This window comes from Ceratotherium simum, chromosome 4 (assembly GCF_057802395.1).
Source record: "Ceratotherium simum simum isolate JZ-2026a chromosome 4, ASM5780239v1, whole genome shotgun sequence".
Taxonomy (NCBI): domain Eukaryota; kingdom Metazoa; phylum Chordata; class Mammalia; order Perissodactyla; family Rhinocerotidae; genus Ceratotherium; species Ceratotherium simum.
Window position 1 is genome coordinate 6,799,411 of NC_141903.1, and position 25,225 is coordinate 6,824,635.

A 25,225-nucleotide genomic window follows, 5' to 3' on the forward strand; every position below is an offset into this window, starting at 1 on the left:
GAATGTGGTGAAAGAGCAAGGTTTTCTCTGACCTTTCTGTGTTTTTCTTTTATTAATGTCTAATGTTCCCTTTTCTGTAATCATCCATCCATCATTTCTTTGTTCCATAAAGTCATTCATTCAACTAACTAAAGAATTACAAAGTACCCACTCTGTGAGTTACCAGGAAGAACAAGTAGAGACCCTGTATTCCATAGGCTCACATCCTAGCCAAGGGGTCAAGGCATGGTGGGGGGCAGGATAGAAGGGAGGCAGTTATTATAGTTACCATACAACGTGATGGGATCATATCAAAAGCATAAACAAGTTGCTGTTGGAGTACAGATGACAAAGTAACTAATTGCTTGGGGAGTCAGGGAAGGCTTCACAGAGGAGGTGACATTTGAGCTGGGCCTTGGAGAATCAATAGGAGTTTGCTAAACAAGTCATGTAGGATATTGGTGTTCTGGGTAGAGGGACCTGCATGTGCAAAAGCACCGCCATTTGGGAGGCCTGTTTAGAGAGGAAACAGGATGGAACCAAGCTCAAGAAAACAATCATAGCTACCATTCATTGTTTAGAGTGACGTATGTCCAAGTGTTTGCATCTATTTAATCTTCACAACAAGCTGCAGATGTATCATTTTCCCCACTTTATGGGTGGAGAATTTGAGACTCAGAACAGTGAAGTCCCTTGCCAAAGGTCACAGAGCTGAACCAGAGGCAGAGCCAGAATTCAGATCAGGTCTGCCTGCCTCTGGTACCCTCCACTCCTCTGGCTCAGGCTGAGATGTCAGGATAAGGACAGTCATGCCAAGGAACCCCAAGAAACCCCAACTTGTTCCAGAATCTGCAATGAGGTGGCCTGGCAGCCTGGTGAAGGACATTCCAGAGTTCTCTCCTACAACCCTTTTCCTTGCTCTTCCTGTCAGGATTGAAGTCTTGGGCCCTGGCATGGAAGGAGCCTCCTTCTTGATCCCTCGCTTCACCCATCCATGTCATGCAGGACTCATCTCAGCTGACCTCGAGTTAGGGAGGGCCAGGAGAAGAGTCGACACTGTCTCACGTCCAAGGATGTCCCTGTGCACAGAAGGGAGGTCCCATCAGCAACAAAGGGGCCCCACAGAACCAGGGGAGCCTGGGTGCTGACAAGCATGTTCTCCAAAGCCAGGCGGCATCTAATTAGAGGCCGGCTCTGTAGTGAGAGGCGCGGTAGGCTGGGAAGACAGGAGTGGCTCTGGGGTGGAGAGGGGCCGTCAGCATCCGGGCCTGCAGGAGGGCTCGGCGAGGCCACCAGCTCAGCATCTAGCAGGCTCCAGACCATACAGGCGGGGACTTAGAGCGGGTGACGAGAAGATGGGGAAGAACTGTGCCGAATGCTGGCCGTGGGCCAGCTGCTAAGCTGGGACTTGTACCTCCACTCCCTCATGTCAACCCCCATCCACCTGGGGAAACAGGTGTAATTCTCCGTTTTACACAGGAGAAAAGGAAGGCTTCCAGAACTGCTCAAAGTTCAGACACCAAAGAACGGTGGAATGGGATTTAAACTCCGGTCTGGGTGAATCCAAAAGCCTGTTTCCTTCCCAGGGGGAGCGAAGGAAGGAGGGTCTGCTCTGGAGCTGAGAGAGACCGTGAGAAACAGGAGGGAACAGCGGAGAAGCGGCAAGTGGAGAGCGCTCGGCCATGGGCCTGCTGGGACCCGCATATATGCAGGAGGAGCTGCAGGCATCATTTTGGGGGGTATAGCACAGGGTGACATCAGAAGGCAGAGTGGTTCGGGACTCCAGGGCTACAGACCGGGTGCTCTCATATTTTGCGATTCTATCTATGTTTTCTTCCCTTGCTTTCTTAGGGGTGTAAATCCCTGGGAAGTAAACCACTCCTCACCCCCAAACCAGCACAGACGGCCTCCCTCTGACATCCTCAGAAAACCTCTCCTGCCTGAGTCTCCTCCTTGGAAGGTCCCGGTGGTTCTTTACGAAGAGAGCCATGCTTTTCCCAGGGGCTTTGGGGCCCATTGAGGAGACTCCGGTTGTCAGCAGCGTGGCTGCCTCTGCGGGGGCCGAGGAGCTATGACTAATCTCCGTGAGCAAACGCTGGGGCCCTCGTGACACACAGAGGCAGCCACCGCGGCAGCCAAGCATCTCAGCCTGGCTCTGCAGCATCACCTGCTCCTGACTCACCACGGGGCCTGCAGGGGCTATGGGTGCAGCTGCTCTCCTGGGCTCAGATCACCACGTGAGCCCCAAGCTCTGGCTGGAGCCCGGCTCTCCCAGTCTGGCAGGACCCTTCACAGCACATTCTGGGTGTTTAGGGCCCAGCTCCCTGCTTGTGAAATGCCACTCACGGCTGGACGGCGCCTGCCGCTGTCCCAGATGCTCTTATGCACAGTCCAGTGACCCGGCAGGGTGAGCGAAGTTGGGAGTGCAATCGGCTGAGTTCCAAATAATGGCTTTGCAACTTCTTAGTATGACCTCGGGCATTTGATCTCACCTCTGGGAGCCTCAGTTTCCTCTTATAAATTGGGGGTGATAATTGCCGCCCCTCACATTTGTTCATAATAGTGCTGCAAAGTTGTGTGAGACCTCGGGCTCTGGAAAAGGATCTCCCAGTTTGAATGCTGGGTCTCCTGCCAGCAGTGTCATCTTGGGTGCCTTCTTTGGCCACGCTAGGCCTCAGTTTCCTCATCTGTAAAATGGGGATAATGATAGTATCTAATCCACAAGGTTGTGGTGAAGATCAAAGGCCATCTAAAATGCCCCCTCAGCCTTTAACTGAACCCCTTCACTGAGCTCCTCCTCAGGCCCCTCTGGAGATGCAAAGGCCCTGAAGATGCCCAAGCTTCTCACTTTGACTCTTTGTTAGGAACACCATCCATTCAGAATCAAGTAATTTTCTTTCGCCATCCAGGAATCAGAAAAGATGTTGTCATGTTAGCTGCAAAACAGCTCTTTCCAAAACAGGAACTTCCCGTGACAGCAGCCAGGGAAACAGGCCGAGAGCAGGGCTCTCTGTCAGCGTTGTGAAGGCTGGTGGAGGAGCTGAACTCGCTAATGACTATGTAAATGTCACATAGTAGGTCTTCACCTCAGCGGTGGCTGGCAAGGCCAACAGCAGCCTCCGCTCCCACCCAGAGGGGCTCGTGTCGCTGTACCAGCAGATTAGTGTGGGATGAGCCCCTCGAGAAAACAGGCGGTGGTGTTGAGGGTCTGGGAGAAGGCTGGTGTTGAAGAGACTGGGAAGGGCCTCGCGTGTTTTTGTTCTCAGAGGCTCAGATCACATCTTGTCAGCCCCGCGGCCACTTTGCCTTGCTGCGCAGGCAGCAGCAGCTGGCATTGCCATGGCAACCAGGCAGCATCAACTTCTAATTCACCCCTGAATTTTCTATAACAACAGCAGAGCCACAGAAAACATGTTTGGAAAGTGAGAGCCATGATCAGAAAATTATAGCAGGGAACCGCAGGGAGCTGAAAAGAGATGGACAGTCACGTTTCCTTCCTTTTTGGTTCACCGAGAATGCAGCGAAAAGACACGAGATCAACCCAAATTCAGGCCCAAGAGAAAGAAATGCTATTAAGACATACCTGTGCTGAGATACAAAGAAGAGGGATTACTGTTTCCATTGAGATCGCACTCGCTAACTGTTATCTGTCAGACTCTGGGATCAGTGTTGGAACGAGGAGCTGAGGAGCTGAGAAGAAAGATGGGATCTGGTTATCGGTAGGAGGGGAGGACCTGGAACCCAGACTGGAGAGGACTTCATGGATTCTCAAGATTCAGATTCCAGAAGGCTCATCAGCACTAGCTACCTGGCATCAGGAAGATGGCTCTGTACCCATCATCTTATCCACCACAGGAGGGTCTTGGTCTCGCCCCATTTTATAGTCAGCCACGCAATTTTAATGTTTTTAGTAGCCACACTAATAAAAGTAAGAAGAAACAGGTGAAATTAATTTTAATCAAATATTCTATTGAATCCAGTATATGCAAAGTATTATGTCAACATGTAATTGATACACAAATTGTTGATGAGACATTTTATATTCTTTTTTCTTACTAAGTCTTAGAAATCCAGGGAGTTTTTCGTCCTTGGAGCACATCTCAGCTTGGACGAGCACATTTCAAGTGCTCAGAAGGCACACACGGCTGTCACAGCGGACACTGCGGTTCTGACATTGGGGGTGGAGGCTGGGCCACGTGAAGCTCTTGCTCATACACTTCAGAGCTGGGAGTCCAGTCCTGGACCGTGGCTGTGGCAGTGCAGCGGTTCGAGCAGTGGGGATGGCCTTGGTGGGAGGTCTGCCACAGCAGGTTTCCCAATGTCTGCTGACATTGGGGCCTGATGACTCTTTGCCGTGGGGACCATCCTGTGCGTTGCAGGGTGTTGACAACATCCTTGGTGTCTGCCCACTAGAAGCCATTAGCCTCTCCTGAATTGTGACAACCAGAAATACCTCCAGACGTTGCCAAGATGTCCCCTGCAGGGGCAAACTCATTGCCATTTGAGAGCCACCTGCTAGAGTAAGACAAAGAGATGAGGGACAGGGAGGTGTGGTATTGGCTCCTGAAACCAAAGAAGGGAAAGGCAGGGGTGAGGCTGGGCCTCAGGGACGGTGGAATCAGCTCCTGGAATGTCAGCAGAACACTCTCGTTATCTCTCATTGTTGCTCCTCTAGCCCCATCGACCGTGCTCTGCTCTGCGAGGCTGGAATCAGGGCTGCTGCTGGGCCTCAAGCTCACAGGCCTCAGCTTTACCACAGAGAAGGACTCTCCACCCCTTACATTAGTGTTCACACCCAAACTCCCAGGGCAGACCTCTGATTGGCCCACCCTGGGTCACATGGTCCCTCCTGGTCTGGAGTGCAGCAGGGTCCCCAGATCATGGGGTAGGAGCAGGGGGAGTAGTCCACCGATAAAGTGCACAGAGAGCTGGGAAGATAAGACAGAGGTCGTCCCCTTCAGGGCAGCAGGATGCCAGGAGACAGCAGAGAGAAGATTACGTGGGGAGCAGCATTAGGGCTCACTTTCCTCCTCAGAAAATACGAGTATAGGGGTGAGATGGAGCGGGCAACGAGCTTGAGGCCTAGAACGAGACTGATAACAGAATTGGGGTGATCTTGTCACTAAACTGTGAGATTTGGGATGTCAGGAATCTCATTTTTCTCTTTGGAATTCACCTTAGCATAGAGCAGAGCACTGGGCAGTCAATAGATGTGATGGTTAATTTTATGTGTCAACTTGGTAAGGTGTTTTTGGATGAGATTAACATTTAAATCAGTGAAATTTGGGTAAAACAAATTGCTCTTCATAATTTGGGTGGGCCTCATCCAATCAGTTGAAGGCTGGCCTCAAGCAAGAGGGAATTCTCCAGAAGACTGCCTTTGGACTTTATCTGCACCATTGGCTCTCCTGGGTCTCCAGTGTGCCAGCCCACACAGCTGATTTTGGACTTGTCAGCCTCCAGAATCACATAAGCCAATTCCTTATGATTAATCTCTTTCTATATACATATACGTCTTATTGGTTCTCTTTCTCTGGAGAACCCCAACTAATACAATACGTTTTCATTAACCACTTCTTGAATAAATAGGAGAAAAATAAATTTAGGTTTTCTATAAGAGTCAGAAATAAATGAGTGCTTAAAGAAGGAAAGTGGCAACGTGAAGGGGGGATTTGAGGAGGATCTTTCTTGTTTTCAGATATTTGAGACTCTGGAATGTTGACCAGAGGAGGAGATGGCTTTAAACAAGAGCCACGTTGAGTATGAGGTGGGCCAGGCTAGGTCGCAGCGGGGCTTTCTCCCCTCAGTGGCCGGGGAGAAAATGGGGCTGACTCAGAGCATACTAGGTAGGACCTGCTGGAATTGGCCACAGATGTTGGGGAGGGCAGGAGATAGAAGCCAAGTCAGACAGCTAAACAGCTAGTCTGGGGCCCTGGGGAATGTGAATGGGAGCGGCCATGGATGGTGACAGGAAACAGAACCATGTTGAATTCTTAATGCAAGCCTGCTTGATTGTACTGAGTTGCTGGGCACTTAGGGGAAATGGGCAGACACCCTGAGGAACAGGGAACCTGAAATACAAGGGGGTCCTATAGGAGGCTCTGAGAGCAGACGAGCTCCCCAAGTGGGGAGCAGAGGCCTGCGGGGGATCCTGGGCGCCAGCCCTGGGAAGTAGAAGCCAGCAAGAAGCAGGAAAGTAGCTGAGCCGGCAACACCACGCAAGCCCCGCCAAGGAGCAGAGGCTCGTTCCTGAGGCCCCTCTGCTCAGGGACACGGTGCAGGGAAATGAGCTGAGCTCCCTCGCGCCCGCTGTGTGACCCTGGCAACGACTACGCTTCTCCAAGCTGAGGCTCCTTCTCTGTAACTTGTGGGTAGTCATGGCCACCCCACAGAGTTACTGTAAAGATCGGAGGAGATTGTAATTGCTAAGCAAGAGGCACTTAATAGGTGTCTAATAAACCTGTCGGACGGCCCGTTAGTAGCTTCCTACTCTTAGACCACATGTCCCATTCCACCCTGTACGGGGGGAGTGGCATCCCGGCCCTTCCTGCTCTAAGGGTTCCCATCGCTGGGCACTCCCCATGGGCCAAGCACTTCGCTAAGTGCTTTACACGTGCTCACTCGTGCCCCAAGCAACTCTCGGGGTGGCACTAACATTACCCCTGTTTTGCAAATGAGGAACCTGAGGCTCAGAGACCTACCCAAAAGCACACAGCTCCTAAGTGCTGGGGCCAAGTTTCAGATCCAGGCCGCGGGACTTCAGAGCCTGCTCAGCTCTGCTCGGCCACCCTGGGATGTTCTACCACCAGACTCCTTGAGGGCAGGGAGGCCTCAGGAGAATCAGCATCATGCCTGACACAGCGGAAGTGACAGATGCTCTGCAGAGAATTCCAACAGTGCGCTGGGATAGGGAGGACTGGGCCCCTCCTCCAGGCCTTCAGTGCATCTTCTTTTCACAGGACTGAGGCTGCGGGGCGAAGCAGTGTATGCCTGAACAACAACAACAGTGATTGACAGACAAGAAGCAGAGAGCGCTACAGTGGATAGATCACCAGATCTACCCAGAGCCAGATGCTCGGCCAGAATGCTGAACCCATCACTTACTAACTTCGGGGGCTTTGAGCCAGTTACTCAACCTCCATTGGCTCAGTTCCCTCAAATATAAGGCAGATAATGAACATACCAACCACACAGAGCTGAATAACACATTTACAGCCTGGCACAGAGTGAGCGCTGAATACATGTTACTCATTTAAAGATGAAGCGCCGAGGCTTAGAAATGAAAGACAGCAGCTGCCACTTGTCAGGCATCTGAGATGTTCCAGGCCCTTTCTCTGCCTTGTATTCATTGACCCTCACCACCTGCCTAGGAGGCGCGGGTCATTATTCCACGTGACTGACAGATGAGGAAGTTAAGGGCCAGAGAGGGCAAGGGAGTGCCCCAGGTCACACAGCTGACTGACAAAGCCAAGACATCACTTTGTATTCTGACTTGAAATGCCACACCCTTTCCTGTCCCCAATGTCCCTCTCCTGTTTGTCTGAGAACACAGACCTGTTTGCCAGATGGCAGAGAACTCAAGTAAAGACAGAGGAAGAGGAGGAGGAGAAAGATAAGGATGAGGAGGGCTGGGGAGTGGCCACTCTCATTGGCTGGACCCTGGGAGAGGAGTTTAGAAACGCACTATTGCTCTGTGCTGTTACTATCCCCACTGCCCCGGTGAGGACCGTGAGGCTCAGCCAGGTGTAGGGCTTGCCCAAGGTCACACAGCCAGGAGGCATCGAACCCAGATTAGAACGAGATCTGACTCTGAACTCACTGACTGGGAAGCCCCCCTGCCTCTGCCCAGGGCCCCTGGAGGAGGAGGGATGGTAGCTGATGGGGAGGGGGCAGGGAGGTTACCGTCTCAGTCCCACAGCCGTCCAAAGAAGTGCATGGGGGCCTGGAGCATTCAGGGGACCAGGATGCTGCTAAGTGGATTTCTGAGTCCCACGTGGATTATGAGAAGGGTTAGTTCCCTCCCAGGAGAGAAGGGATGCTGGGGACCGAGCCAGGATTCACTAAGCACACAGACTGTAGTGGGCTCCTCTGAGCCCCCATCTCCCCGTGCATGCTTTCACTCCAGTTCCGGTCACACCTCTGCTTTCCCTCTGAAGGAAGGAGGTGGGTCTCTCCATCTCTGTATGCCGGGCAGTTCGCACAATGGGCACGTAGTATTTGAACCCACATCGCGTTCTCTGCTCCACACGCCCACCCCATCGCTCGCCATCCACACACCTTTGTTTTTCCTCAAAGGACGTGTCCCCACCTGACATCAGATATCTTTTCATCTATTGGTTTATCATCTATCTCCATCACATGTGCTAGACTGTGCTGATGAGAGACACTCGGTCTGTTTTGTGCATGGCTGCGGGCACCTAGTAAAATTCCTGTCACACGGGAGGCACTTCACAAATACTTGCCAAACAATTGAGTGAATAGTGGGTGCATAATATGGTTTTTTTGAATCAGTGACCAGGCAGTGGCAGCATGTGCCGGGCACTTACATGTGGTACTGCACTTAATCCTCACACGTGGCTTTGGAGGGAAGAGTTACCTCTTACAGATCAGACGGGAGAGGAGACGGGACTTGCCATGGTCACACGTCTAGTTGGTGGCAGAGGTGGGATTCAAACCTGGTTCTGCCTGACTTCAAAGCTTGTGCCTGTTCCACTTCTCCCACTGCCTCTAAGCTCATGGGGAAATCAGGAAAGCAGGGTGCTTGCCTTGCCAGGAGGATGGGTGGCCTCATTTTCTGGTTAGGGTTAGATAGCTCACAAGGTGATCTCGTCACCACAGGATAAGGACCAACCAGGCTGATTTAAAGAAAGCACCGAGCTGCATCTGCTTAGTGAGCATCTAGAAGCTGTGGATGAGGTGACTGACCTCAGCCAGAAGGCCTCATAACAGCCCTGATGCTTTCATTTCCTGGTTTTACAAGGGCTCAGAGAGGTGAGGTAACTTGCCCAAAGCCACACAGCCAGCTCCTGGGAGAGCTGAGTGATTTGATCCCAGCTCTGCTTGACTTCAAACCCTGTGTTTTTCCCAAGTTGTTTCTCTTTATGTTTTGTGCATGCATTGGCAGGTCCTGGAGCTAAATTGCAAAGCCACCCCACAGGCATCTGGTCTTATCCTATTCCCACAGGATTTCAGATCCTTGCCAGCTAATTTCAACTTCAGTGTGAGTTTAATAGGAGTTTTAATAGGGGCCTCTGGAGACTGAAACACCTTAGGGGTCTAATCAAATAAAGCTCTGAAGAAAATTCAAGCATTTGAGCAGAAGACGTGTGTAGTCAATAATCATGATCCTACCTGCCCAGAGCCACTCCCATTTCCTTTGGAATACTCTGCCCCCACTTCAACCACCTCTATCTGGAGGGGCCCTGTCTTATATGACCCACCCCACCTACCCCTTACCCACCCCCACCCCGCTCCCCAACCTCTGTTGATTGGCCTAAACTGAGCCAAGCGTGGTACCCTCCTACCTCAAGAAAAATTTTGATTGGTTCAATCCAGACCCATCAGAGATCCTCCATAGGAGTTTTTGAATGGGAAATGAGAGGGAAGGTTAGTCCCTCTCTGGTGATAGGATGTGCAAGATAAGACCTTCAACTCAAGAATCAAGAGGTAACAAATTCTCAGAGAGATATCGAAGGTTGACACAACCTGCCTTGTGCCCCTGAGGACACACACGTGAGGCTGGGGAGTGGGAGTCTTCTGTGGATGTGCTGTTTGGTGCCACAGCCTTACCCCCCGGGGATTTCTCCATGGAAATGCTGCCTACACAGGGCCAGCCTCACTTTGGCTCCCCAACCACCTCTAAAGGTTTTGCTTCCCACCCCTGGCCTGAACCTCATGGAGCTGGGCCTGGGCAAACCCCAAAATTCATGGCTGAGCTCAGAGCTCTCTTGTTGTCATCTGAAATCCACCCACAGAGAAGCTTCTCCCACCCAAATCTGCTCTATTCTCTCCAGAAGGCCAGGTATGTGTGTGCACTGAGGTGCACAGCCACACCACGCACACAGGTGTGTGCACACGTGCAGACCTACACTCACCCACCTCTCACAGGCACACTCATTTATAGACACACGTTCACACATCACAGAATACATTCTTATACTTGACTCTGGACCTCACACTGCCACTCATATGCACACAAAAACACTCTCTCGCACTGGGCACACAGGCACAGGAACATTCAAAAACGCCCGTGTCATCACACCCACCCACACGTGCCTCTTCTATGGTACAGCCGACTTTCCCTAGGAAGGATTTGTACCCTAGAATGTGCAAAGTCAAGAGGGCAGGAGGAAGTCAGCAAATGGATGGTGGGCTGGGGTAGGGGAGGAGCATGTGGCAGGAACAGAAATGTGCTTTAATCCCGAAAGGATGCGAGGAGGAGGTGGATCTGTTTCCTCAGTGACACTAATAGCACGGTTCACTGAACACTGTCTTGTGCCAGCCCTGTGCTAAGCGGGCTTTAGTCACAAGACCTGCTCGAGGAGGCCTTCCCAGCCACCAACCTGACCTTGCAAACCCCACCCTCTTACACACACACGCGCATGTACACACGCATGCGCACACATGCATGCACGCACACGTGTGCACACACGCTCCCTACTTGTTGGGAGCACTTATCTCCTTAGCACTTATCAGCACTAAAATACTCAAGATTTTACTTTAAAAGTCTTATCCATTGTTTACTCTTTTACTCTAGAATAGATGCTTCCTGAAGGCATGGCTTTTTTCCTGTTTTGTTGACTGTTTGGTTTCCAATACTGCAGTGCCTGGCACATCACAGGCAATCAATAAAAATGTGGTTTTATGAATATCTCATTTCATACTCCAGGCCACACCATAAAGTAGGTAGTGTTTGGACCCTCGTCTTACAGATGAGACAGTGGGGGCTTAGAGAGGGCAAAGGACTCACCCCCCCGGGCACACAGCCGCTGAGTCACGAGCCAGGTTCTGGCCCGGGCCGTTTGGTTCCAGAACCTGGGCTATCAGTGCCATGCTCACCTAACCGGTTGCTGAGTGAGGGCAAGTCCCCTGCCCTTATCTGGGCTGAGGCTGCTCATCTGCAAAGTGAAGTTCAAGGAGATATTCTCTCATGTTTCCTCCAACTTGGGATTGTGTGATGTCACAGCTGGCAGGTGTGAAGAAATCGAGGCTTGTCAAAGCATCTCCAAATAGCTTACCTGATTTGATTCGCACAACCCAGATGTTCTGCCCTTTTGATGGGAACCTTGAGGTTCAGGAAGGTGAATATGTGGCCCAAGTCCCATCCCTGGTTAATGGTGGGGCCAGCCATGAGCACCTGAGTGTCCCCAGGGTCCTGGGTTGCCAGAATGGCAAACTTCTTCCAGCCTCCTCTGTCCAGGGACGGATTTGGTTTGCACCCTCAGAGAATTAATAACCCTTGCTACCCAGCTTTGCTTCGCTATTTCTTTCCTTCAACTAATACTGAGAAGACCTACTAGTGCCAGGCCCTGCGCCAGCCTCGAGGGCTGTAGGCCATCCCTCCCCCACGAGCCTGCGCTCTAGAAGAGGAGCAGACAAACCGCAGCCTGTGTGTGGTGAGCGAGCTGAGGGGGAAGTTCAGGGACTCTTAGGGCACAGGGGCGGGGCCCCTCAGGGTACAGAAAGACGTCCCTGAAGAGGAATGATGCCTTCCTGGAGACCAGTGGGTTGGCAGGGATAAATGAAGTGATGTGGGTAGGGTGTTCCTGTGCTGAGGTCCAGAGGTCAGTAAGTCAGGCCACCGGGAGAACTCACCCCACCCTCTTTGGACTGATCGCCTCATCAATCGGCTCTGGGGACACAGCTCTGCACAGTCAGCGCCCCTGAGGCCACCGACCCTTCTCAGACGGGGAGTCCTTGGAGCATCACCTGAAGCCTGGCTGCTGTAGGGCTCCCGGGACCCTCCCAGCTTTCCCTCTGCCTGGCCTGCCTCCCTCCATCTCCAGGGAAGCGGATTCATTCTAGGGCTGATTTATTAGCCTCATCCTGGAATCATCCCAGATGCTGGCGCTGGTCTCGTTTACTGACCCGCCTGAGGGCCCAGGAAGGAAATTCATTAGGCTGGGCAGAGCTGGCGGCCAGGCCCATCTGTCTGGGCATCTGTCCTCCTCCTCTCCCGCCCTTCTATCCTCTCCACCTGCAAAAAGAGGAGTTCTGGGCCTGTGACCCTGCCCGGGATCACAAGGTAATGTCACACAGAGCTGTGGGGTCCCCAGGGGAGTAGGACTGAGGAGGAGGAGGCAGAGAGCTCCCTCAGAAGCTCCTTCACAGCTGCCCTCCAGCGCTGCATGCCCAGGCTGCCCTGACCCAGGGAACAAAGCATTTCCATCTGGGGACGCGGAACCCTCTCTCCCACTACCTCACGGCAGCTACGCCAGACTTGCCCGTTCTTATGCAAAAGGTGTCTTCCTGAGCAGGTTGTCTGGAGAGCAGATCTTCTGACATAGACGGCTACCTTTAAAGCAGAAGGCAAGAAGGGGCTTCCCAAGCAAGAAGATGTTAAGGAGTATAGGGATCAAAGCTTTTTATTTTACTATGTACTAAATAAATTAAAAATATATATAACTTTATAACTAGCAGACCCAACCCTTGATTACTAATTACCTTGAATAAAGCGTAAGTCGATTTTTACATTTTTAAAAGCAGGTCAATTTAAGGAAAAATGCTAACTAAATATCAGTTATTGGAGGTATACAGATTTGGCAAAAATACTGGAAATTAGGACTCACTGCTTTAAAAGAAAAGGGCAGTGAATGCACCGCCAAGGTTAAACTTTTCTTGAGGTGAAGCAAACTTGATGAAGCCAGCCCGTTTCGTGGAGGACATTGCAGCCCCAGGTAACTTGTGCAACTGGCGCCTGCTCTCCTCAGCATGCAGATGGGAAGCCACTGGAACCAGAGGTTGCCTGTGCGCGGTGACCCCGGAGGTTTAAGCAAACACGGCCTCAGGCCTCGGTAAATGTTTAGCTCAGTGACCGGCTGGCACCATGGGGGTGGGGAGGGGGGCCTGGGTCCCACTCCTCTCCCCGTGGTTACCTCTTCTGACCTCAGAAGTAAGGTGTTGAGACCCTCAGAGGCTGCAAGGAACAAACGAGGAGCAGAGTTTGCAGCTTCGCCTGTGTTGGTTACATCCTGGAGCCTCTCTCTCTCTCAATTTCTCTCTCTCACACACACACACACAGAGCCATCACTGTGCGCAGTCACCTCCATTTACACGCACACACAGACACACAACCTACACGGTCACAGGTATACATTTACATACAGACCTGCTGACTCAGAGGTATAGATATAGACGCACCACACACTCCCCACAAAAATAGGTACACATGCAAACACACCAACACACCTTCATCCCTGTGCACACACATGCACACAGACTCATTTTATACACACATAGATATAACAGCCATGTTCATAGTCACCCACGTGTACATGTACACACAGATATGCAGCATCAACACAGCCAGAGATAAACTTACATGCAGACACGTCTGCCTGGATATTGAACCACAGGCAGATGTATAGAGAAAGTCACCACACGCATGAAGACAGGCACCTAGTCACAGAGACACACAGCACACCTTCACACTGATACACGTGCTCCATGGATCCGCTATGACACATACCAGTAGGTATACACAGAGGTGAAGTCTCTCTCTCTCTCTCTCTCTCTCTCTCTCTCTCTCTCGTACACACATACACACACACAGACGCAGAGAATGCAAATATATACTCCCAGCTGTAGGAAAGAAGAGCCCACCTCTGGCTTGGGAACGTCCCGTCAGACATAACAGAGTCCACCTCTCAGTTGTCCCCTCTGCTGCCAGCTTCCCAGCTCACAGAGGATGCCCAGGAGCTGGGCCTGAGCCAGATATCTGGGTGCAGGGAGGAAGACACCCCTGCCCCTTCGTCAGCTCTCCCCTGCCCCAGGCCCACAAGGAGCGCAGGGGCTGGGGGAACCTGAGGGAAACCGCCACACTGTCCCAGAGCTTCATGGGAGGGACCAAGAGGACATCATGACCTCCCCAGCTCACACAAGCCTTTGGCACATGGTTTGTATTAGACACCCCCTCTGCCGCTACAGCACGAAGACGGCTGACCCGCTGGCACTCAGTCACAAGAACAGGGGACAGAAGGAGGAACCAGAGACTATTTGGGGTAGTGGAGTCAAGCAGACCAGAATTCAAATGTTTCCTCTGCCACTCCATAGCTGTGGATCTTAAGCAGGTCACTTCACCTCTCTGAGCCTCAGTTTCTTCATCTGTCAAGTGGGCGTAATAATACCTAGGTCAAAGAACAGTGTGAGAACTGGATCCACCCACTGGATGCCAGGGGCATGCCCTTCCCAGTTGTAACTATAAAAAATGTTTCCAGGGGCCTGTCTCGGTGGCTTAGTGATTGAGTTTGCACTCTCTGCTTTGGCGGCCCGGGGTTCACGGGGTTTGGATCCTGGGCGCAGACCTACACACCACTCCTCAAGCCATGCTGTGGCAGCATCCCACATACATAATAGAGGAAGATGGGCACAGATATTAGCCTCAGGGACGATCTTCCTCAGCTAAAAAAAAAAACTCTCCAGATATTGCCAAAGGCCCCTGAGGGGCAAAATCTCCTCCTGTGAAGAATCACTGCTATAAATGTTGACTCTTATTATTGTTACTATGACTGTCGTCGTCATCAGTAGTATTACATGAGCTATAAGACAGTCGGAGCAGAGAGGGGACCCAGAAGGGAATGAGAACATGCCCTTGCTGAATAATCACATCCCTCCTCTCTGCCCTCCTTTCGCTGCCCTTTCTCTGCTTTTGCTCCCGAAGCCCCACAGCGGACCAGGCCTGGCCCAGCTGAGCAGCTGAGGGACGTGGTTGAGGCACCTACATATGGCACCGCGGGAGCAGGGTTGGAATTGCTTCCCGAGGATGAGCAGCCTGGCCAGGAGCAACTCCATGCCTAGAGACCAGGCGTCCTGGGAATAGCCCGGAGAGTACCGGACATCTGGGTGACCTTGGGCGGAGTGGACATGCGGCTGGGCGGTCAGGACCGGGGAAGTCAGGATCAGAGAAAACCACACGGGAAAGCAACGGGCCAGGACAAGTGACCTCTTGGAAAGTAACCTCGCCATATCTATTAAAATACAAAATATTCATATCTTTTGACCAAGTAATCCCCTATAGGGGAATCTATCCTACACAACACACATAGTTTATAAGATCGATACGTATGTGTGTTTTTCGCAGCACTGTTTGTAGTGGCAAAGATCTATAAATAACGTTTGTATGTCCATCAACTGGAGAATGGTTGAATAAATTATGAGTCACCCACCCAACGGATATGATGCAGTTTTAAGAAGAAGTTAGCTGCGTAGCCAATGATCTGGATGGGTGTCTAGGATATTATTGTTAAATGAGAAAAAAAAAGATACAGAGTAATGTCAATAATGGGATCCCACTTTTTGGTAAAAAGCCCAATTTTTGTATGTGTTTGAGCATGAAGCCTGCTAACATTAGATGCTGGAGAAGAAAGGTGGAGGGAAATGAATAGGGAGAGATTACTTTTCATATATACGTGCATGTATAAACGTATATGTAATCACTGTATGTTTTCACTCACAGTCATGGGTGAACGCTACTTTGTTAATTTCTGCAGAAGAATTTAATAAGAGATGTTTTTAAATGAAAAGACAAGAACTCAGTACTGAACCAATCTCCAAAGCTGAGGTTTTCAAGCGTGGCAGGCAACTCGTTCGTTGATCAATTCATTTGGCAAATATTTCCCGAGCATCCACCGCATGGCAGGTGCTGCTCTAGGCAGAGTCGACACAGCAGGAAAGATGCTCGCTGGCCTCTTGGAGCTCTCGTCCTGGGGGAGAAGCAGACAACAAACCGAGAAACACATCGGTGTATAAAGCCTTGTGAGGTCATGTGTGCAAGAAAAATAGAGCAGAGGAGGGAACAGAGAGGGATGGGTGGGGGCTGGTCTTTAAGACAGGGTGGTCAGACAAGGTCCCTGAGCCCAGACTTGAAGGGACTGAGGGAGCAAGGAGCCAGGGGAGATCAGGGCAAGAGGGTTCTCTCAGAGGACCCACGAGGGCACCGACAGAGGGCAGTCAGTGCAGGAGAGGGTGCTGCACAGACACAGGAAGGACTGAATTTCATTTTAGATGAGGCAGGGGCCTTGGAAGGGTTTGGGGCAAGGTTATGCCCCCCTGGCCAGGTTGGCTGTGGAGTCTCAGACTTGCTCTAGAAAAGTGGGCTCCATAGTTCCTGGACTTGTTCAAGATGGCGGTCAGCCCAGGCCCTACACTGGAGGGTCCAGGAGAGGTTCAGCCGAGGCCCCCATGGGCCCAGACAGGAACTGCAGGTGTGAACAAGCCCCGATCATTCTGGCAGATTAAAACCTCAGTGAGATGACATTGGACATGAAGCAGTGGGCATTTCATCCACTGCTGACGGAGAATCCTCATGGAACAAGCCCTTTGGGCACAGTCTGGCATTCCCTAGTTCAGCTGAACACGCAGGTACCCTGTGATCCACACTGTGCTCCTAGCTGTGTACCCTCCAGGAGCCCTTGCACACAAGTGCCAGGAGACAAGCACACGCATGTGCTCAGCAATACTCTCCACAAGAGCAAAGGCAGGAACAACCCAAACGTCTACAAAGGGGAGAGTGTGTGAGAAAAAGCAGGAACAACTCAAATGTCTACAGAGGGGAGAGTGCGTGAGTGGGCTATACTCCTCCATGGAACACAGTCTTGCAGTGAAAACAAGTCAACTGCCGTGCGCACGGGCTCTGGCGAACCCCAAACCTACTGTGAGTGAAGGAAGCAGGTCGCAGCTCACGTGCAGCACACTTATGCAAAGTACCAACCAGGCAAAACCAGCTACATGTGGTTTAAGAACCCACAGATGGTCATCAAGTATAAAGGAAAGCAAAGGAGGGATTAACACAAAATTCAAAATAAGGTGGGTAGACTTTGAAATTTAAAAAAAGTGAAAATAGTTGATACTTGATTATATAACTCACTTAAAAAGACGCCAAAATATATGAATGTCTTTGACTTATTTTGTTATTGTTGTTGTTAAAACAGAGGATTCGGGTAGAATTGTCAGCAGACTAAATCAATCCCTGGGTCTCCTCCCTTTTCTGTGGGATTGTAGGTTTCAAGCACGAGTGCTGCACACGTGCTGTATTGTCTCAGCCTTGAAATAAGCCACACAATTATACCCATTGCAGAGACGAGCAGAGCGGGGCTCAAAGAGGTGCAGCCATTTACCCAAGTTTACAGGGGATTCAAATCCAGGTCTGTGTGACTCAGAAGCCAGAAAGGACTCGATGCATTTGAAGAACTGAAGATAGGCCAGAGTGGCTGGAGGGTAGTGAGTGAGGGCCAGATAATGGAGGGAGCTGTAGGTCATGGAGAGAGGCTTGGGTTTTATTAACAGTGCCCTGGGGAGCCACCAACAGGTTTTTAAGCAGAGGAGTGACAAGGCCAGATCTGCATTTTGTAAACATTTCTCCAGCCACTGTGTCAAGGATAGACGAGAAAGGAGCAAGAGAGACTGGCGACAAGCAGGGGGGCAGTGGGCTGAACAGAGCAGACAGGGGGACGTTAACACATTCATGAGACATTTTGGGGAGAGTCACAGAAGTCGGCAGTGGGTTGAATTTGGAGCTTGAGAGAAAAAAAGATGTCAAGGATAATCCAGGGTTCTGACTTCAACAACTGAGGAGAAAGTGGTGACATTAGAAATAACTGAAGAAAAAGAGATTCGGGGGGAACCACTTTAATTAAGCAGGCTTTCCAGTTTCTGTCCCTGGTCCCCACACTAGAGTAAGGGAACCACTATAAGCTGCATGGGGTCCCCCCGCCCTCCGTCAGAGCATCCTTGTGGCCTGCTCACGCACCTCAACTCTCCTCTCTCTTCAAGTGAGTTCTTTCCCAGGGCTCCCTCTGCCCTTCGTGCAAACCGAGGCCCCGAGGGCCTGCTCAGGTCAGTCTGCAGCCTTGGGAGAGCCCGGGGCGGGCTGCCGAGCCGAGCCCCCTAGTGCACTTGGTATTGTTCCTTCCTCCGGCCTTTTGTTAAGTCCTCTAGTCCCCTGCCTTTTGCAAGGTTGGAGAGAATCCTAAAAAAATCTGTACTGGCCTGTGAGTTACCAGACATAGCTGTTTGGATCTGCTAGAAGTCGGGTAGCAGAATTAAAAGGGACTGAACGTATTTCCCCTTCCCCTGAGCATGGCCTGAATTGGTTGGTGATTTGCTTTCACTGGAGACAGTAGAACAGAGTGGCTTAAGCCAGTGGCCTGGGGAGTCAGACAGAGCTGGGTTGGGAGCCAGCCTTTGCCACATTCATAGCAGTGTGATCTTGGGCGAGCTGGCACAGGGCCTGGCACATAGTAGGGCCTTACTCAGTGGAAGGTAGTAGTGATTTGGGGAAGTTGAGAAAGGAGAGGAGAATTTCAGCTGGAAGAGCCCTTAGACATCTTCCTGCCATTATATAGATGGGTAAACTGAGGCCCAGAGAGATGGAAGGATTTGCCCCAGGAGCCACATTAGAGGGAGAACTCAGGAGCAAATGCCACCTGACTCCCAGCCCAGGTCTCCCTCCAAACCTCCTCTGGGAGAGCTGTGGACACTAGTGGAGGCCACCGGACCCACAGAATGTGCGTTTTCAGTTGGTTGCAGAGGGGCACACGGGAGTCCCACGGCTGGATGGATTTTGCTTATTTGTACAGGGCAGGCGGCACCATCTGAAAAATATCTGAACTAGTTGCTATAATTTACAAATCAAGAGGCTTCAAATAAAAATCCGAATTTCTGAATTTTTTGAAAAATCAGAAAACATGGCCACCCTGGACCTGTATTCCTACATGGCAACAAGCAGTTGGAGCTGACCTGGTGCTGCTCCCTTTGGCTGGCTCTGTGCTGTCCAGTTTGCCACAGTTTCCACCCCTTTCTGTTGTCTCCTGGACACAACCATCTGGTGTCATCTGCAGTTTACCATTGTGCTGGAACTTCTGTGTTTCGAGCATGTTATATGACCTGCCCTCTCCTGTAGGCATGCGTTTATGATTCTAGCCCTAGAGTGTCTCCTTTAAAAAAATATTTTAGGACATAAAGCTATGTACACGCTCTAACCCATCTGTTCCATGTTACCTGTTGTGTAATCCTGAGTCATTGCTCTCAAACTCTCCTGGCAAATGTTGTCCCTCTGAAATCTTCCTCCTGCATCCATTCGAAAATAGAAAATCCTGCCTCTGGTCGTAGTTGGGACTTTTCTCTACATTTCTTGCTTTTCCTCTTCATTTGGATCTTGCGAAGGGTTACTATCCTCATTTTTCCACATTCTTTCCTTCCCCCACCCCCAACCCCCTTGCCTGCCCATCATGTGCCTCTCCTCCCCCAAACCCTGCAGAAGCCCAGTCCTGTGCTCTGTACCCGCCCTGCAGCTCGGAGTGGCTTGCCCTTCTTTCTGCATCTGGGGGGCCAGAGGATCCAGGGACAGACAGCACTGCCAAGTGTGCTATTTACTGGGGGGCAGGGGGAGGTCAGATTTCCTGGGTTCCTTGGAGCAGAAAAGACAGTCATCAGCCCCCCACTCCTGTGGGTTGCTCTGGACAGTGGGATAATAAATCTTTACCTGCCTCCCCCCCACTTTTAGAGAAGAATAAAAGAGGATGTCCTGTCTAAGATATCTGGGGCCTCTCCACTTTGACCTTCTCTTCTATGGCCTCTATTTAGACCTGCAGCATTTTCAAACTTGCCGTGGTCTCCCAACCAGCCTCCTTGCCTCCACATCATCCCCTCGTGCCCCTTTTGCACCCTGTTTCAAGCTTGACCAGGTCTCCCCACTGCTTAAAAGCCATCAAGAGCTCCCCATCATCTTCAGAATAAAGCCTAAGGCCTTGGTCAACCAGGGGTGCCACCGAACTTCCCAGCCTCGGCTCTCACCTCCCCATAAGCAGGGGCACACAGGCCAGGAAGCCACGAGCTCTCGCCTGGTGCTCTGCTTTGCCTGTGCTTCTTCCTCCTCCAGGACAACCTCCTGACGAGCCTTCAGGGATCAGCTTCAACAGCACTTCCTCCCCGACTCTGTCCCACCGCCTTCCCCCCACCAGAGCGGTTAGATGGTTTTGCTCCTTCTCTGTGCTCACACCTCTCTGCTGTGTTCTGCCTGGTTGTACTGTGTTTACAGATCAATCTCCCAGACTCTGAGGCTCTCAGACAAGGACCTCTGGTCTCTCTGTGTCCTCAGAACCTGGCAGAGGGCCAGGCACAAGGAACGGCTGATAAGACTTGAGGAATTGAAGCAATGCTGGACTGAACTTCAGCAAAGACATAGAGAGGCTGTTCACAATTAGAGGAGGTCGTCCTTGGGTCTTTTGAGAATGTGTCTCCTATTTTATACAAGGACTGTTCTTCAAGGAGATGATTATGGGCCTCCTTCTACCCTTGCTACCCACAAGGCCATTCCTCTCCTCCATTTCTTTCATAAGAATAGATCCTTCCATCAATGGATGCAGGACACTTGACCGCAAAGCATCTTTAGTTACTACTGACCATTTTCTGGGTCTAGATCTTGTGACTCCAAATGGACAGTAAGGCCCTCAAGGGCAAGTCTGTAATATTCATCCATCTATCCACTGGATCATCCATCTGCCCATCCATCATCCATCTATCCATCCATCCATCCATCCATCCATCCATTCATCCATCCATCCATCATCCTGGTCATTCATCTGACCATCCATTTATCCAACCAGCCAGCCAGCCATCCAAACATCCATTTGACCTCCCATCCATCCACCCATCCATCCACCCATCCATCCACCCATCCATCCACCCATCCAAGCACCCATCCAACCACCCATCCATCCACCCATCCATCCATTCATCCATTCATCCAATCAAGCATTTACACTGTACCACACACTCCAGTGGGTGCTGGGGATAAAGTGGAAAGCAAAATCAGATGGGACCTCTGCCCTTACTGCAGCTAACAGTGCAGTCTGGTGGAGGAGACATGTAAACAGACAATTACAAATAAATGTAAAATAGCGATTGTGACAAGTACGTTGAAGGAGAAATCAACAGTGCTCTGAAGGCCTGTAACAGGGAGATTGGTCCTGGTGTGTGAGGGACAGGAAAAGCCCAGCATGGTGGCAGCAGCGAGAACGTGGGGAGTGTGGTACAGATGAGCAAGTGCTGCAGAGCTGGCTGTGGCCAGGAACCCTTTCTTTGTGTATTAGCAACAGAAAGACACTGGCCTGTGTTTAGCCAGCATTATGCCACTGAACCCGCATCCCAAATGTGTCTTTGTTCACTCATTTATACAGACACACTCAATAATATCTATGCATTTTCCTGTGATGTCATTTTCTCTTATATAATACAAGTGTATATTTATATACCATATATGACTATCTATATATAAATGCACAGACACGCACACAGACACCAGCACACGTGCACAAGGCTTCTTTCTTTTCCCTGACACTCAGTCTGCATAGGTAGTTGGTCCATTGAAATGCAGCCATCATAATCATCTTTGTAATTATATAACTATCACATCTTATATTTTTATATTATGTTATATATTTGATACTTATATAACTCTTTAGTGAGCGCCACTTTACCAGGAAAATCAGATCCATTTTCTCCACTCCCCTCAACAGCCCCACAGGATACGTCTTGTTTCCCCATTTCACAGATGTGGAGATTGGGGCTCAGAGATGTGAAGTGACTTGCCCAGTGTCACAGCCGGAAGTGGGGGGAGACAGCACTAGAGCACAGGTCTGCCTGATTCCACCTGCACACTGCCTCCTTCCTAGAGTTTTAGGACCCAAAGAGACCGGAGAGAGTGGTCAGACAGCTGGCTGAGTTAGGAGACGCCTGTGCCTGCCGAAGAGTTTGCCGCTATTTAAAGAAAGAGCCATTCAGGGAATGGGGCCCGTGACCATGGCTGCACAGACCAGCTGGGCTCTGGGGACTCGGGGGAACTGCCCAGCCATTGACAGGCCCCTGCACAATAGAGCCACTGACCCAGCTGTCAGAGGTGACCCCCAGAGGTCACTGGCCCCTACGGGGAGAAGGAGCACAGATTGGTGACCCTTTTTCCCGTGGACCACACAGGGAGGGTGAGAGAGGACTCTGAACTCAGATGCACGACCTTAAGGCCCACCGGGAATTTGTCCAGGCCTTTGGGGTCAGACTTAGATTCGTATGCAGCCAGCCTGGGTTATGTGTCTGACATGTGTTAGGCTCTTACACATGCATCATTTCACCAATCCTCGTAGTGACCCTTCGAGAACAGAACTGTTGATATCCCCATTTAGAGAGAAAGAAAGGGAGGCTCAGAGAAGTTTAGGTGTCTGACCCAAGCTCATACAGCCAGAAGGTAGTAGACTTCTACTCAGGACAGTTTAACATCCATTCATTCATTCAGTAAATATTTATGGTGTGTCTACATACCAGGCACTGTTCTAGGCATTTGGAAAAATAGATAAACAAAATGGATCAAGTCCCCACCCTCATGGAGCTGACATGTGAGTGCCACCGGGCCAGAGCCTGTGCAGTCACTACTGAAACAAAGAAAACCCAGTTCTCACCTTTGGGGCACTTGTAGTCTGGTGGAGGAGACACATCCACAGGAAATTTAAAAGCTGTGGGAAGTTCAGGATGCTTTGATAGGGGCAGCAGAGGGCCTGTGAGAACAAAAGGTGGGTATCAGGGAAGGTTTCCTGGAGGAGGAATGAGCCCTGCAGGATCAGTCAGACACAGGAAAGTCATTCCAGGTGGAATTCACAGCAGGAGATGGAGCACAAACCTGGTCTCTTTGGTTGCTGCACTCTGAGACCCAGACAAAGCTGCTCAGACCTGACTTGTTCTCCCAAGTATAGCTTAAGCAAAGGCCCAGAGGCAGGAGGCAGGGCTTTGGTTCAGGGAACTCTATCTCTGGTTACAAAGGTCAAGGGTAGACAGAGCTGAAGAGGAGAATGGGCTCAGGTAGCCTCAGGCTTTCAGGAGGCACTGGTGAGGTCTAAGCAGAAAATGGCCCAGTGCCATTGATGGTCTCAAAGATCTCTCCGGCGTGGAGTAAAGGCTGAAGTGGAGGCAGGGAGGGGGCTGCACGAGGGTCCAGGCAACGAGAGTGTGACCGGGTGGGGGCTACTCCAAGTCCAGTGCTCAGAAAATTGCTTTTAATTTATCTTTTCAGAGTCAAGATTATTCTTGTTCATTAAAAACCAATAAAAGAAAAAGGAAAGAAGGAAGGCAACGAGGGAGGGAGGGAGGCAGGAAGGAAGAAAGAAAAGAAAAGGTGGGGAGAAGCATATCTAATAGCAAAGTGAAGCTCAATGTTCTCTTTTTAAAACATTTTATCATGAAAGATTTTATACCAAGGAATGTATGCAGTTTATATTAAATTATAAAGCATGATAATAAAACAAACACCTGTGACCCCACCATTCAGTGTAAGAACTAGAACCTGCCAAGGCAATGAAACCTAAGCGGGCATCCACTCTGATGCCCTGCCCTGGGCCCCTGCATCCCCACCACCAAGAGCTGACCACTCCCTGAATTTCATTTTGGTTCTTTTTCTTCTTCTTTTTTTTTTTTTTTTGTGAGGAAGATCAGCCCTGCGCTAACATCTACAAATCCTCCTCTTTCTTTTGCTGAGGAAGACTGGCCCTGGGCTAACATCCATGCCAATCCTCCTCTTTTTTTTGCTGAGGAAGACTGGCCCTGGGCTAATACCTGTGCCCATCTTCCTCCACTTTATATGGGACACTTCCACAGCATGGCTTGACAAGCAGTCCATCGGTGCGCGCCCAGGATCCGAACCGGCAAACCCCTGGCCGCTGCAGCGGAGCGCGTGCACCCAACCGCTTGCGCCACTGGGCCAGCCCCCGCTTTTTCTTCTTTTTTGTGTTTACCAAATATGAATGTCTCCCCAAAAATATAGTGCTTGATTTGCTTGTTATTAAAAATGCATCTTAGACCCTTCTGCCACCTGAATTTTTAAATTCAACATCATGTGTCTCTCATTTATCCATGTTGATGCATGTGGCTGTAATTTATTTGCTCTCACAAGTATATGGTATATTCCATTGTATGCATATACCCCAACTCATCTCTCCTTTCTCCTGTGGTGGGCTGACACAGTGCTGGTGTCAGCATTCGTGTGTGTGCTCCTGGAGTACACGTGCACCAGTTTCCCTAGGTACCCTTGGGGTGGAGCTGCTGGGTCGTAGGGCCCAGAGCTCCTTCCACATCTCTGTCCCAAGGAGGGCCCAGAAGACCCCAAATCAGTCTCGGTTCCAGCTTGCTAGGAGCTCAGGGCAGGGCAGCCATGTGCAGACAGGCCCAGGCCAGGCCCCAGTCACTTCCCAGTAGTCGGCAGGCACCTCAGATGCCCCTCATGCCAGAAGACCAGCAATCCTCCAGCTGGCTACTAATTAGGTCACAAGAGTGTCGCTCTCTCATTCTGGGTTTGTTCCATTTCCTTCAGCATTTGGGCCTGGTAAGGCTCTGTGCACAAGCCATTGAGCCCACAGGAGACGGTCATGACAGCAGCCTGAGCTGACTGCACACCGGGCACTGCTCAAAGCACCTGCCATACAAATTAACTTGTGTAATCTTCATAACCGACAGCACGAAGTAGGTACCATTGCTATCTCCATTCTACAGATAAGAAAGTAAAGCACCAAAACTTGAGGATCTTGCCCAGAGTAACACGTGTAAATAAATGCTGAGACCAGGCTTCAAACCCCGGCCACCTGGCCCCTACACCCTCCACCACTCTACTCGCCCAACTCTTAGGAGAGGGAGAGAGCCAGCTCCTCACCCACTGCTAAATTCATCAGCGTTCCTTTACTTGAATGAATGTCTGCAAAAAGGGGGACTTACTGAATGACAAAAATAAATCCAGAAGAGACAGGTAGGGAGCAGACCTCAGGGCCCACCAGGTCCTGGGAGGCAAGCACTACCAGAAACTGCTCCATCCTCCACCCCAACTCTCTATCTGTGCTGCCTTCACTCTCACTGCCAGAGGGGCCTCACCTTCTGACAGAGCCACCAATTCCTGTTAAAAAACAAACCTGAACGAACAAGCAGACCAAACACCAGGGCAGGATGCTGATAGGCTCAGGGAAGGATGTCCTCAGGGTCCCTGCCTCCCCTCTGAAAA